The following is a 13,330-nucleotide window of genomic DNA, read 5'->3' as shown; positions in this document are numbered from 1 at the left end:
ATAGCAACACTCATTTATTAAAAATCTTTTCTATGATAGAAAAATATAAATGAAAAAAAATAATACTTTAAGCTGAATTAGAAAAACACATATCAGAACCTGTGAGGCAACGCACTGGAGTGCAGTATATTAACCTGAAAAATATACATTTATTAGAAAACAATGATGGGCTTCCCTGGTGGCTCAAATGGTAAAGAATCCACTTGCAAGGAGAGACCTGGGTTTGATTCCTGGGTTAGGAAGATTCCCTGGAGGAGGGAATGGCAACCCACTCCAGTATTCTTGCCTGGAGAATCCCCATGGACAGAGGAGCCTGGAGGGCTACAGTCCATGGGGTCGCAAAGAGTCAGACACGACTGAGCAACTAAGCACAGCTCATATTGGTCAAAACCTCATTGTTTTAATGAAACTTTCTTTTATTAAATGCAGAAAGCGATGATATAAACCATTTTTTGTTTTCAGCTTAAGATGTTAGGAAAATATTTAAATAAAAGTCAGAAAATGAGCACAAATTAATGCATTAACAATAAAACCAAAGTCGATTATTTAAAAAGAAAATATGTAACATTTTTCAAGAAAATTTAGAAAAAGCATGATTAACTGGATGAGAAATGATAAGAACAGAGAAATAAAACTTTATAATAGAATAGTATGCATAAGTATAATACTATATTCGGCAACAGATACAAAATAGATAACATTTATAGAAAAACAATCACCAAATGGGCCCATGCTATCCATGCTATGACTATACCAACAGAGCAAGGGAAGCAAATGATGATTTTCTCAAGAGATGAGGAAGAAATCAGAAAATTCAATGGCAATCTATGATAAAATTCTTAATATATAAAATGCAAATAGTGTTCCAAATGAAAGATATCTTTCAGAAATTTGGAGCAAATGTATTTACCAGTGACCTGTGAAAAGTAGATCAGTTAAAGTTAGTGACAAGATAAAGATATTGTTAGGGAGGGGAAAATTTCCCCCCTACCCATACTTAGTTTTTGGACAATCTAGTAATTAAATTGACACCAGGCAGATTAACAGGTGAAGTGCACCCACACACACCCACACACATATTAAATTTGATTTCTACATGTGGAGTATGGAGGTCTCATAGAAATGGAACATAAGAGATGGCCAAAGCTGGCAGCTTTATACTCTTAAGACAAAGAAACAGCATATTTGTGAGGAAATGACCAGACAAAGAAACTTAGGCTTGGGTGCTTAATTAGTGACACATCTAAACAGAGTTTTGGTTTGGGGTGGTAAATTAGTAAAGAAGTAGCGAGGTCTGTCTGTACAGCCCTCTGGGCTCTGAATTCACTGTCTCTGATGATAAGGTCCTCTCTTTACCCTACAGTACAGGGAAGGTTTCACGTGGGAGATTTATTTCCTACTTTAAGAAACAGAGAAGACACTCAGTGTGTCCTTCTTGCAAAAGGTTGTTTCTAAAGTAACTTTTAATTCAAAATAATCAACATGCCATTGTAATGTATTTTGGGATGGGCTGCCCTGAGCCCCAGTGATATTTATTAACACAACTACTATTCAACATTTAATGGAGCAGTCTTCATAAATGAAAAAAAACAAGTAAATAAAAGGAGACAAAGCAAAAATGTCTTACCTTTGGGACAAAACAAAAATGTCTTTATTTAGGTTTTAACTAATCATTTAAAAGAATAGACTGAAAACTCTTAAAAACAGAATCTGCCAAAGTGATGGTATAGATGATCAATATCACAAATTAATAGCTTTTTCTGCCACAGAAATTAACCACTGAGAGTAAAGTCACAGATGTAGAAAACAAACTTGTTACCAGAGGCTAAAGGTGGGGTGGGGAAGGGATAAACTAGAAGATAGAGACTGACAAACTATCATGTGTGAAATAGATAACTATTAAGAACCTGTTGCACAGCTCGGGGAACTCCACTCAATATTCTATAATGGCCTATATGAGAAAAGAAATTTAAAAAGTGTGGATATATGTATATGTATAACTGATTCACTTTGCTGTACACCTGAAAATAACACAACATTGTAAACCAAGTGTACTCCAATAAAATTTTTTTTAAAAAAGAAATTAACTGCTGAGGAAATTTTATAAAAGTAATGATTTATTTATAATAGCTACAAAGCTATAAAATGTATTCGTATGACAGAAGTTTGTGTCTGGTAGAGATAGGGGAGGTCTGTAAAAATTTACTGAAGAACATTAAGTCCTTTATTCCTTTCCTGAAAGTAAGAATGAATATTCAACAGTGAAAAGATGTGAATTTTCCCATTAACACTCCCATAAATTCAAAGTGTTATCAATCAATAACACAAAAGTTTGTAATGGATAGTGACAGATGTATTATAAAATGCATTAGGTACTATAAATGTGCAAATATATTTGGTATAATATTAAAGCAACAAAGATGGGATACCCTTTGATATGTCAAAATGTAATTGAAAGTTATTATCATTAAAAAAATGTAATGGTCAAAGGTTTAAAATATATACCCCCAGAATAGAAGAGTATTTCCAAAAAATGTTTAAATGAAGATAAAGAATATAATGACAGTGGCATGTTACCAGGAAAAATTTGATATGATAGATAATACTTGGTCAGTTGGTTAACAGTTTATAATAATATGAAAGGATCCCTATTTCACACATCTCTGTACTTGGGTTAAAAATTTCAAGACCAAAAAAAAGCTATAATAATTAATATTAGAATAAATAAGGGAAAATGCATATTTTTTTAGGGAGTGCCTTCTTAAATAAGATGAAATGAAAACAGTTAAGTAAAATACCAGTACAGAACACACTATGTCAAACTTAAATACAACTGGTTACAAAAGATACGTGTAAGTAAAATAAGTTGTACAGCAAATATACACATTATAATGCCAAAGCCAGAGAATACTGCTGCATCTGATTTAAAGTAGACTGTGCATGTGTTATTTATTTGATGACAGTCTGTGGTTAGATACATGGTTAGAGAGTTGGGAACAGGAACAATAACACTTAACAAATTTTTGTGTCCAGAGGTTTTGATCATGGATGTTGGGATGTATTATTCTGGCCCACTATAATAATAAAGATGAAGGTACGAGTCCTTGCTCCTACATTGACATTGGTGAGAGGTAGACCTTGGTAACCCATTCCCATCTAAGTTTCCTTACCCATAAACCTTGGACTTAAATATCCATGGTTCCAAACTCCTAATTTATCTCATATACACACTACTATATATAATATAGCTAACCAACAATGACCTACTGTATAACACAGGGAACTGTACTCAATTTCTTATAATGGAAAAGAATCTGAAAATAATATTTATACATATGTGTATAACTGAATCATTTGCTGTACACTAGAAACCAATACAACATTGTAAATTAACTATATTTCAATTAAAAAATAAACTCCCTGGTCTGCCAATATCCAGTTGTTTCGATAATGATCAAATGCCAAGATGTATTTGAAGTACTTCTTTCTAAACATAAAAGGTTTCTTAGAAGCTCAGACTGTGAGGATCCTGTAAAAAAGGTGGAACTGATGCCAAGTGAAAGAATTCAAAAAACTTACTTTCTAACAAATAGGGAGACAGAAATCAAGTTTAAAAGCTGTGTGAAATAACAATAAAATATAAGATAAATATCAAATTGGGGCCACAGAGAAGTACAATTCACTCAATTTCTTGATAGAACTGAATTTAATGCTTTTCCTGTAGACATATATGTGCTTGCAAATGTATCACTTAACTTTCACAAGCTCTAGCTTTGGGGCTGTCACTGTGATCACTCTACTCTCCCTTTTCAGGTGTGCAGTCTTTTGCCTCCTCTCTCCCCATCCCTCCCTCTGCTCTGTCCCTTGCCCTTCTGATGAGCTTTCAACAGTCCCTCTTCTTGGTCTGCACTTTCTGGTCTTAGCATCTTACCTGGCTCCCAACAGAGGGGTAGCTGCCTTTTCCTCTACTGCTCAGCCAATTGTACAGTGTAGCTGTCAGACCCAGCCTTCTGAGGAGCCCAGCATGTGACTCAGCCCTACTGCCAAGAGAACCTTGAGGCTTGGAGAGAGTAAAATTAAATGAGCAGCATAATCCTAGGTGGAAGACTAGAATTTCCCAGGAGGCTCACCTGGGAAATACTTAATAGTATGTTTCAGACTGAAGAAAATCTAAATAATATGTTTGCCATCTCCCTTTTAGTTATTTCACTATCTTTATAAAATGTTCCATAAATGTAAACAGTCTTTTTTTCCTCCATTAATTTTCAATTTTGTTTAGTGCTGTGCAGGGTGCAGACAAGAAATGCCCTTATCCTTATCTCCTTTCTTCATTCCTAGATATTAATATAGTCACCTACACCATAATATTTTCCTGAATATTTATATAAATCTATATATGGCAGACCCTTTACCGTCTGAGCCACCAGAGAAGTCCATATGTTCTTATCAGTTCAGTTCAGTTCAGTTCATTCGCTCAGTTGTGTCTGACTCTTTGCAACCCCATGAATCACAGCACGCCAGGCTTGCCTGTCCATCACCATCTCCCGGAGTTCACTCAAACTCACGTCCATCGAGTCGGTGATGCCATCGAGTTATCTCATCCTCTGTCGTCCCCTTCTCCTCCTGCCACCAATCCCTCCCAGCATCAGAGTCTTTTCCAATGAGTCAACTCTTCGCATGAGGTGGCCAAAGTACTAGAGTTTCAGCTTTAGCATCATTCCTTCCAAAGAACACCCAGGACTGATCTCCTTCAGAATGGACTGGTTGGATCTCCTTGCAGTCCAAGGGACTCTCAAGAGTCTTCTCCAATACCACAGTTCAAAAGCATCAATTCTTCGGTGCTCAGCTTTCTTCACAGTCCAGCTCTCACATCCATACATGACCACAGGAAAAACCATAGCCTTGACTAGATGGACCTTTGTTGGCAAAGTAATATCCTGCTTTTCAATACGCCATTTAGGTTGGTCATAACTTTTCTTCCAAGGAGTAAGCATCTTTTAATTTCATGGCTGCAGTCACCATCTGCAGTGATTTTGGAGCCCCCAAAAATAAAGTCTGACACTGTTTCCACTGTTTGCCCATCTGTTTCCCATGAAGTGTTGGGACTAGATGCCATGATCTTAGTTTTCTGAATGTTGAGCTTCAAGCCAACTTGTTCACTCTCCTCTTTCATCAAGTGGCTTTTTAGTATGGTCTTATAGCTATTATTAAACATATTATATTTGTGTTTCAGTTGTTTGAACTTTAAAGCAAATCAATTTTGATTGAAATATGATGAAATAAACATTATTCAACACAGAATCTAAAACCCAAGAAGTGTCTAGAAAAATAAATAACATACAATTTTGTGTAACTAAACACATATCACTGCAGATGGTGATTGCAGCCATGAAATTAAAAGACACTTACTCCTTGGAAGGAAAGTTATGAGCAACCTAGATAGCATATTAAAAAGCAGAGACATTACTTTGCCAACAAAGGTCCATCTAGTCAAGGCTATGGTTTTTCCTGTGGTCATGTATGGATGTGAGAGCTGGACTGTGAAGAAAGCTGAGCACCGAAGAATTGATGCTTTTGAACTGTAGTATTAGAGAAGACTCTTGAGAATCCCTTGGACCGCAAGGAGATCCAACCAGTCCATTCTGAAGGAGATCAGTCCTGGGTGTTCTTTGGAAGGAATGATGCTAAAGCTGGAACTCTAGTACTTTGGCCACCTCATGCGAAGAGTTGACTCATTGGAAAAGACTCTGATGCTGGGAGGGATTGGGGGCAGGAGGAGAAGGGGACGACAGAGGATGAGATGGCTGGATGGCATCACTGACTCGATGGACGTGAGTTTGGGTGAACTCCGGGAGTTGGTGATGGACAGGGAGGCCTGGCGTGCTGTGATTCATGGGGTTGCAAAGAGTTAGACACAACTGAGCGACTGAACTGAACTGAACTGAACTTAACTGAACTGAAACACATATCTGGCTTCCTAGGTGGCTCAGTGGATAAAGAATCCACCCACAATGCAGGGGATGCAGGAGACGCGGGTTTGATCTCTGGATCGGGAAAATCCCTGGAGAAGAGCATGGCAACCCACTCCAGTATTCTTGCCTAGGGAATACCATGGACAGAGGAGCCTGGGCACTACAGTCCACAGGGTGATAAAGAGTTGGACATGACTCAGGTGACGGAGCATGCAAACACACACCACTGTAAGAGGAGGCATCCATTCAACAAAATAAAATCACTTTTTTCCTTTGACTCTGATTCAATTACCCATATTTATGTCACATTTCTGTTTAATTTACACTGGACCATGGATTTCTGGGATAACATTTTGCTTTCTCCAGAATTCATGTTATCTTCCATTTTGCCTGCTAAGAAGATAAAGGGATAAAGACAACTTTCAACATTCAGAGATTATGACGGCTGATTCCAGTCTGAGATGGGAAGAAGACATGTTGCTTGTTCTGTGTCCTCCAGGGAGACTCTAGAAAAGTAGGAAGACTTCCTCCATACACAAACCCTCCAGGAGGGAGGTTGGATCTGAACCCCTTACTACTCCAGAATTATTCTTCTGGGTCTTAGTTTTAAGTGCCCCCAAGTACAAAAACAGGGTCTCAACTTCCCTGAAGGTATTCATTAGCTAAATCTCATCCCATTTAGGTCTTTATCCCTTTGAGCTTGAGAAACATGGATTGAACTGCTATTTCACTTCATGAGTCAGAGTGCAGGCACCAGATTCTGTAGGAATTCAGGAAAAAGTGCAGAGAATAAAGACAGGCACCTCTCTAGGGCTCCCCTCTCCCATTTCAAACTTGGGTGGCAGGTCAGCGTTGCTTCTCCATTATCCACCCAAGCGGGGGAGAATCTGTGATCTGAAAGTCAGAATCAGCAGAATAGAATGAAGAAGCTGAGATGTATCTCTTTTGAGGGAACTTTGGTCTGTGAAAAAAGACATTAGAGAGTCTGGAAAATAGATGAATCAGTGGAGACAAACTGGTTTTGAAAGGGGCTACAGCATATGAATAGCTGAACCCTGGTTGAGAAGAGTCACCACCCCTAAAGGAGTTTACAGAAGAGGTGAGTTTTCTATTAAGGCTCATGGGCAGAAGGCAATAAAGACGCCATCCTAGAGAAGGCAGTCTATACACAGAGATGCCAGAAAATCAACCTGGAATCTTGTTATAGAGGTAACCAGTCCAATAAAAAGCAGAGTTCTGCATTCAAATGCAGATTTCCCTATAATTTGCAGGTCCCCTTTGTATCTGGCTTTTTCATGACAGGGCAGGCAAAAATCTCTTCTGTGTGCTACCAGAGTGAGTGTGCCAATCAATCACTATCTAGCAGAGGCAGTGGTGTGGACCACCAAGATCACTGGGTGTGGATTTATGCACTTGGCACTAATTTATTGGGCTTCCCTTGTGGCTCAGCTGGTAAAGAATCCACCTGCAATGCAGGAGACCTGGGTTCCATTCCTGGGTTGGGAAGATCCCCTGGCTAAGGGAAAAGCTACCCACTCCAGTATTCTGGCCCGGAGAATTCCATGGACTATATAGTCCATGGGGTCACAAAGAGTCAGACATGACTGAACAACTTTCAGTTTCAAATTTATTATGTGGTCTTGGGCAAATCATGTAACTAGCCTCAGCTCTATTTCTCTCATTTTAAATGCAGATGCAGAGTCTTTGTGAGAGGAAAATAATATGTAAAGGCATATCTACAAAAATAGCAATGTCTTCCACAGTTAATCAAATAGATTATTATCTACTTTGATAAATTGTATCTCTGGCCAGCATCTTCACCAGTGCCCATGGTACAACCTGGTGAAGATGGTACAACTTGTGCTTTTGCTGCTGCCACTGAGTCTCAGTGACTACATCCTCACAAGTGAGGGGATGACATACAGGAGGCAAAAAGGAATTTGGGAGGAATCTTCTACCTCAAACAGAATATGTGACAATTTGGTAAGACCAGGACAGGCAGAAGGGGATTAAACAAAGCCCTAGTGCCCAGATAATGGGTGTGTATTTCTGAATTTTCACTATACTCCATATAGGACTGTTTGTTTTGAGCAAATCTATAGCTATTATCTAAATAGGATTATCTACTTCCAAACTTGAGCAAGACAAGTTCAGAGCCACACCTCTCTCAAATTGTTACAAATCTAAGGAAAAATCAGAAAGAAGCTAGGTTTATTACATGTCTTACAGAAACCCCTATTAGATACCTTTGGGTTGGGTTGAATAAAACACTTGTCAATAAATTTGTTAAATGGGATTTGAAAAGATATCTTTCTTGCCTACATGTTTTTGTTATAAAGGAGTTAAGAATTAACCAAAGAATTTAAGAATTGTCAACGACTCAGGTCAAGTGAGATTGAATAGTGAAAAAGTGTCGGGTAGGTGAGCTCCAGATGAATTTTTCGAGTCACTGACTCTTAGTTAAGAGTCACCAACTGGAACAAACAGTAGGCTTAACCCAAATAATTCCATCAAATACTGGCAGAGGATGATGTTCACAAAGTCATCCTCTGGTCAGCAGGGCAACGGCTAGTATGAAAAAGTGCACAACTGTCATGTGGGCCTGGTGTCAAAGTAGAGGGTTCTGTCAGACCGTTTTAAGATGTGCACGCAAGCATGCACGCTCGAGTCATGCCCAACTCTTTGTGACCTATGAACTCTAGCCCACCAAGTTCCTCTGTCCACGGGATTCTCTAGGCAAGAATATTCACCTAGGTTGCCATTTCCTCCTCCAAGGGCTTTTTCCAACCCAGGGATCAAACCCAGGAGTCCTGCATTGGCAGGTGGATTCTTTACCACTGAGCCACCTGGGAAGCATTTTTAAGATGTGGTCAATGTATTAATGACCCCATTGCTACTGAATAATGGATTCTATTTGTTATTTTCTTCAGCAAACCTTTATTAAACTCTTACTCTATGGCATACACAGGTGCTAGAAAGAGAACATGGCTTAAGGATGGCAATATGAAAATTTATCATTTAGGACAGGGTTAGGAAAACTATAGCTTACAGACCAAATCTAACTTGCAGCCTGTTTTAATAAATAAACTCTTATTGGAACACAGCCATACTCATGTATTTATATATTGACCATGGTAGCTGCTTTGGCTAAGTGAAGTTACAACAGAGATCACATGACCCACAAAGCCTAAAACATTTAAGATCTGATTTTTCAGGAAAAAAAAAAAAAGTTTGCTTATCTTCCAAATAGTAAGAGTCATAGCCTAAATTCATTACAGGTACACAATTGCTGAGTCAAGTTATCATCCATTCCAAATCCCCACGGTAATTGTTTCAGAGTCAAAACTAATTCATTATCAGTAAATACACTGAGTATTTACTGTATCAGTAAATACTCAGTATTGTATCAGTATACTGATACAGATTAATATCAGTAAAGTCAACTGAGGTTAACTATCTGCCTTTAAGTCAAAGAGTTTTTCAAACTGACTTCCAACCCGGAATGTGCCTCAAGTGTTGCGTCATTGTTTTAATTCATAAGCAGAAGACCACAGCATATAGCCTGTTATTGATAGACCTCAGCCTTTGTTATCTGGTCATCTGTCTGAATATATATCTGAATATTTCTACCAAAGGAGATTCTCATGTAAAATCTAAAGTGCATTCTGACTTTGAACAACTTTGACCAGTTGCAAACTGATCAGTGAAAGTGTGCATGAAGTCCAAAGAAAGACAGGGCACATGGGATGGAGGCCTGATTCCGCCCCTTGCCAGGCTGGTGCCCTTGGCTAGCATGCTTGCTCCACCTCCCAGACATCAGCCCTGTCCTGGGAGGGGTCAGAGCGAATGTACAGTCCAGTCCTCCTCCTGGGGTCTCTACATGGTAAGGTCTTTGGCTTTGGGGGTCTCAGAACATATCAGCAGGGAGATGACAGGGTCTTCTGCATAGTCATCCTTCATGGAGAAGTAGGAGCCCTCTCCCTGCCAGAAAGGAAGAGCAGATCACTGCCCCCCACATCCTCAGAGCACCACGAACGGGTATTGTGGTGTCATGTAGTGAACCAATTGCTTCCCTGCGGAAGGACTTCTCAAGAGGAATGAAGGGACCTATGCTTAGGTTAAACAAATGAGTTGTCAGTTCTAAATTGAAAAGAAGGGAAAAAATATTATGATGTTATTTGTCAAGATAGTTTTCCTTTCACAGATTCTATTTTCAAAAAGCTATTACTCTTATGAAATATTATGAAACATTACTCATGAAATATTATTATTAATGTAGCTTGTATATTCTGACCCCCTTTGCATGGACATAAATATGAATAAATAATAATGAGTGGCATTATTTTATATTGCAAGTTTTTATTTATTAAGATAGTTGAAAATATTCTGGTTTAACATTAACTCCAGCTGCTGTATTGTTCAATTATTCCATCCAAAATATTATAAATAATAATCGTGACTGCTTTTAATGTTATCCCTTGAAGGGAGTAGATTACCTTCCCAGTGGAGAAACATTCACCATCCACTGAGGTTGATTTAATGGAATAGCTCTTCTCATCCTCTGCCCTTCATCCTCCTTGGGATCCCAGGATTGGAGAATTCCTAGTTTGGGTTTGCCTTTCCATTCTGTGCCATGTATGTTGTGGCTCTAGTCAGCAATATCACTCTCCTTCATGTAATCCGGAATGATCCCACCTTGCATGAGCCCATGTACCTCTTTCTGGCCATGCTGGCTACCACTGACCTGGTCCTTACTTCCACACAACCTAAAATGCTGGCCATATTCTGGTTTCACAATCATGAGATTGAATACCATGCCTGCCTCATGCGGTTGTTCTTCATCCATGCCTTTTCTTCTGTGGAGTCTGGATTGCTCATGGCTATGGCCTTGGACGGTTACGTGGCCATCTGCTTCCCACTGCATCACTCTAGTATCCTGACCCCATCCGTCATGGGTAAACTGGGGGCAGGTATGATAATGAGAGAGCTTCTGTGAGTGAGTCCCTTTTGTTTCATGGTGTCCAGGAAGCGCTTCTGCCCCATTTGGATCATCCCCCAGTCATACTGTGAGCACATGGCTGTAATGAAGCTGGTGTGTGCTGACACTAGGGTTAATCATGCATGTGGGCTCTTTGCAGCCTTCTCTGGGGTTGGCTTTGATGTTATTGTCATCAGTGTATCCTCTGTGATGATTTGGAGAACTGTGCTGTGGTTACCTTCAGGTGAAGCCCAGTTCAAAGCTTTTGGCACATGTGCCTCCCAAGTCATCTTGGCTTTTTATGTCCCTGCTTTCTTTACTTACCTCACCCACTGCTTTGGATATCAAGTGCCCTGAATGGTACATGTCATGTTAGCTATTCTCTGTCTCCTGGTACTTCCCATGCTCATCCCCATCATCTACAGAGTTAGAACGAAACAGATCATGGACAGGGTTGCTCAAGGACGTTGTAGAAAAGACCCTTGAGTCAAAGCTTAGGGATATAACTATCCCAGTCACCCCACTGATCTGGGGACATAAATATAGAAGGCTTAACATGATATTGCATGAAGAAGGCAATGGCAACCCACTCCAGTACTCTTGCCTCGAGAATCCCATGGATGGAGGAGCCTGGTAGCCTGGTAGGCTATAATCCATGGGGTTGCTAAGAGTCGGACATGACTGAGCGACTTCACTTTTACTTTTCTCTTTCATGCATTGGAAAGGAAATGGCAACCCACTCCAGTATTCTTGCCTAGAGAATCCCCCGACAGAGGAGCCTGTTGGGCTGCCGTCTATGGGGTCGCACAGAGTTGGACACGACTGATGCAACTTAGCAGCAGTAGCAGCAGCAACATGATATTGCATATTGTCAGAAGATCATCTCTATGAACAACTGATTCAGAAAATAGCCATCATCCTGAAGCAACAGGGGCAATTTTCAGGATATCCTGAATATGATTCTCTGAAAGAGGTTATCGATAATGAACACAGGGTTGACCTATGTTCATCATCATCAGAAAAGAGTAAAAGACATGCTCACCTATCAAATTTGTGAAGATCTGAAAAGAATATCATCTTCCACAGACAAACAAGATGACATTTCCTTTTGAATGGTTGGTAGAAAGATAAGCTGGTATACCTTGTGATAAAGGAATTTAGAAATTTCCATGGAAACTGTTTAAAAGTTCTGTATTTTCCCCAAGCTTGGAATTTATTTATAGTAATAGAATGTTAAAAATGATGTACAAAGACATACATGGATTCATTATTTATAAAAATAAGAGCAGGAAAACATTAAAATATTGATTTATAAGAAACCAGATATAGTAATGATCAATTGAATGTTATTTATCATTTAAATACTGTATTTTCAAAATGTGTAATGGTGTGGAAATGATCAAGATATAATGTGAAACTGAAAAAAGATTGCCCATATGGCTGATTTCAATTCTAAAAAGGAATATAGGTGCATAGAAATGGATTCAGGAAATGAATCCAAATGCTATAACTTTAATGATAGTACTGAGATTTGTGGAATTTGATGTTCTTTTTGCACCTTTTTGTATTTCTCAAAATTATTCATGATTGAAAAGTTTAGTTTCAGTGTGAGAAAAAAAAGTAGTTGAAGTAACAGTAAAACTATACAGAAGAGGTTAATTCAATGCCAAAGCCTAGGGGGGCGGCGTGGACAATATGAGAGCATTAGGGACTCGGTAATAATTTCCAGAAATATAGACATAACATTGCTGCCATACATAATATTGCTCACAGTATCTTGAGACTGCTAATACTGAGAATTAGGTAGACTAAATGCTGGTCTCTCTTAACAAAATTTGCTGATGCTCTGCTGATAACTGATTTCAAATGAAATTTTGGAAAAAAATTGAGGAAGGAGCATCTCCTTGAAAATAACTGTTATAGAGTTGAAGGTAGTAAGAAGGTCACTACAAATTTTGTTATTTATTAATATTGAATTTCCTTTTAAATGAAAAATTTAAGGTATATTAAAAACTACATGTCCTTCATTTTTTTCTTATTTTTTTCAACTTTTTTGAGTTGTATGAAGCATACATATATTTGCACATATTTACTGCATACATTTTGATGAGCTTGGACTTAGGTGTATACCTCTGATACCATCACCACAATCAAGGTGATAAACGTATGTGTCACCTTTACTGTATCTGTGTTTTTATTCTCATGCACTACTCTCTTGTCAAAGCCAATGGTGAAGAAGGTCCTAAAATAGAGACTTTTACGGTATTAAAACCAACATCAGATGAAGGTGCTTTAAGAGAAATCAGGAGTATTTGTTTTTCACAAGAGAAACAGCTAATGGAGAACCCTTCAGAAATGAATGGGTGAATTCTGAAGGACC

General features: G+C 38.7%; 1 pseudogene; it reads left to right on the top strand.

The window, feature by feature from the left end:
* The first annotated feature begins 3,466 nt into the window (after positions 1-3,466).
* LOC139187232 (olfactory receptor 52R1-like) lies at positions 3,467-11,436 on the top strand (annotated as a pseudogene).
* Positions 11,437-13,330: the final 1,894 nt, after the last annotated feature.

The sequence above is a fragment of the Bos indicus genome, chromosome 15, assembly GCF_029378745.1.
Source record: "Bos indicus isolate NIAB-ARS_2022 breed Sahiwal x Tharparkar chromosome 15, NIAB-ARS_B.indTharparkar_mat_pri_1.0, whole genome shotgun sequence".
Taxonomy (NCBI): Eukaryota; Metazoa; Chordata; class Mammalia; order Artiodactyla; family Bovidae; genus Bos; species Bos indicus.
This window is presented reverse-complemented; position numbering and strand designations above follow the sequence as displayed.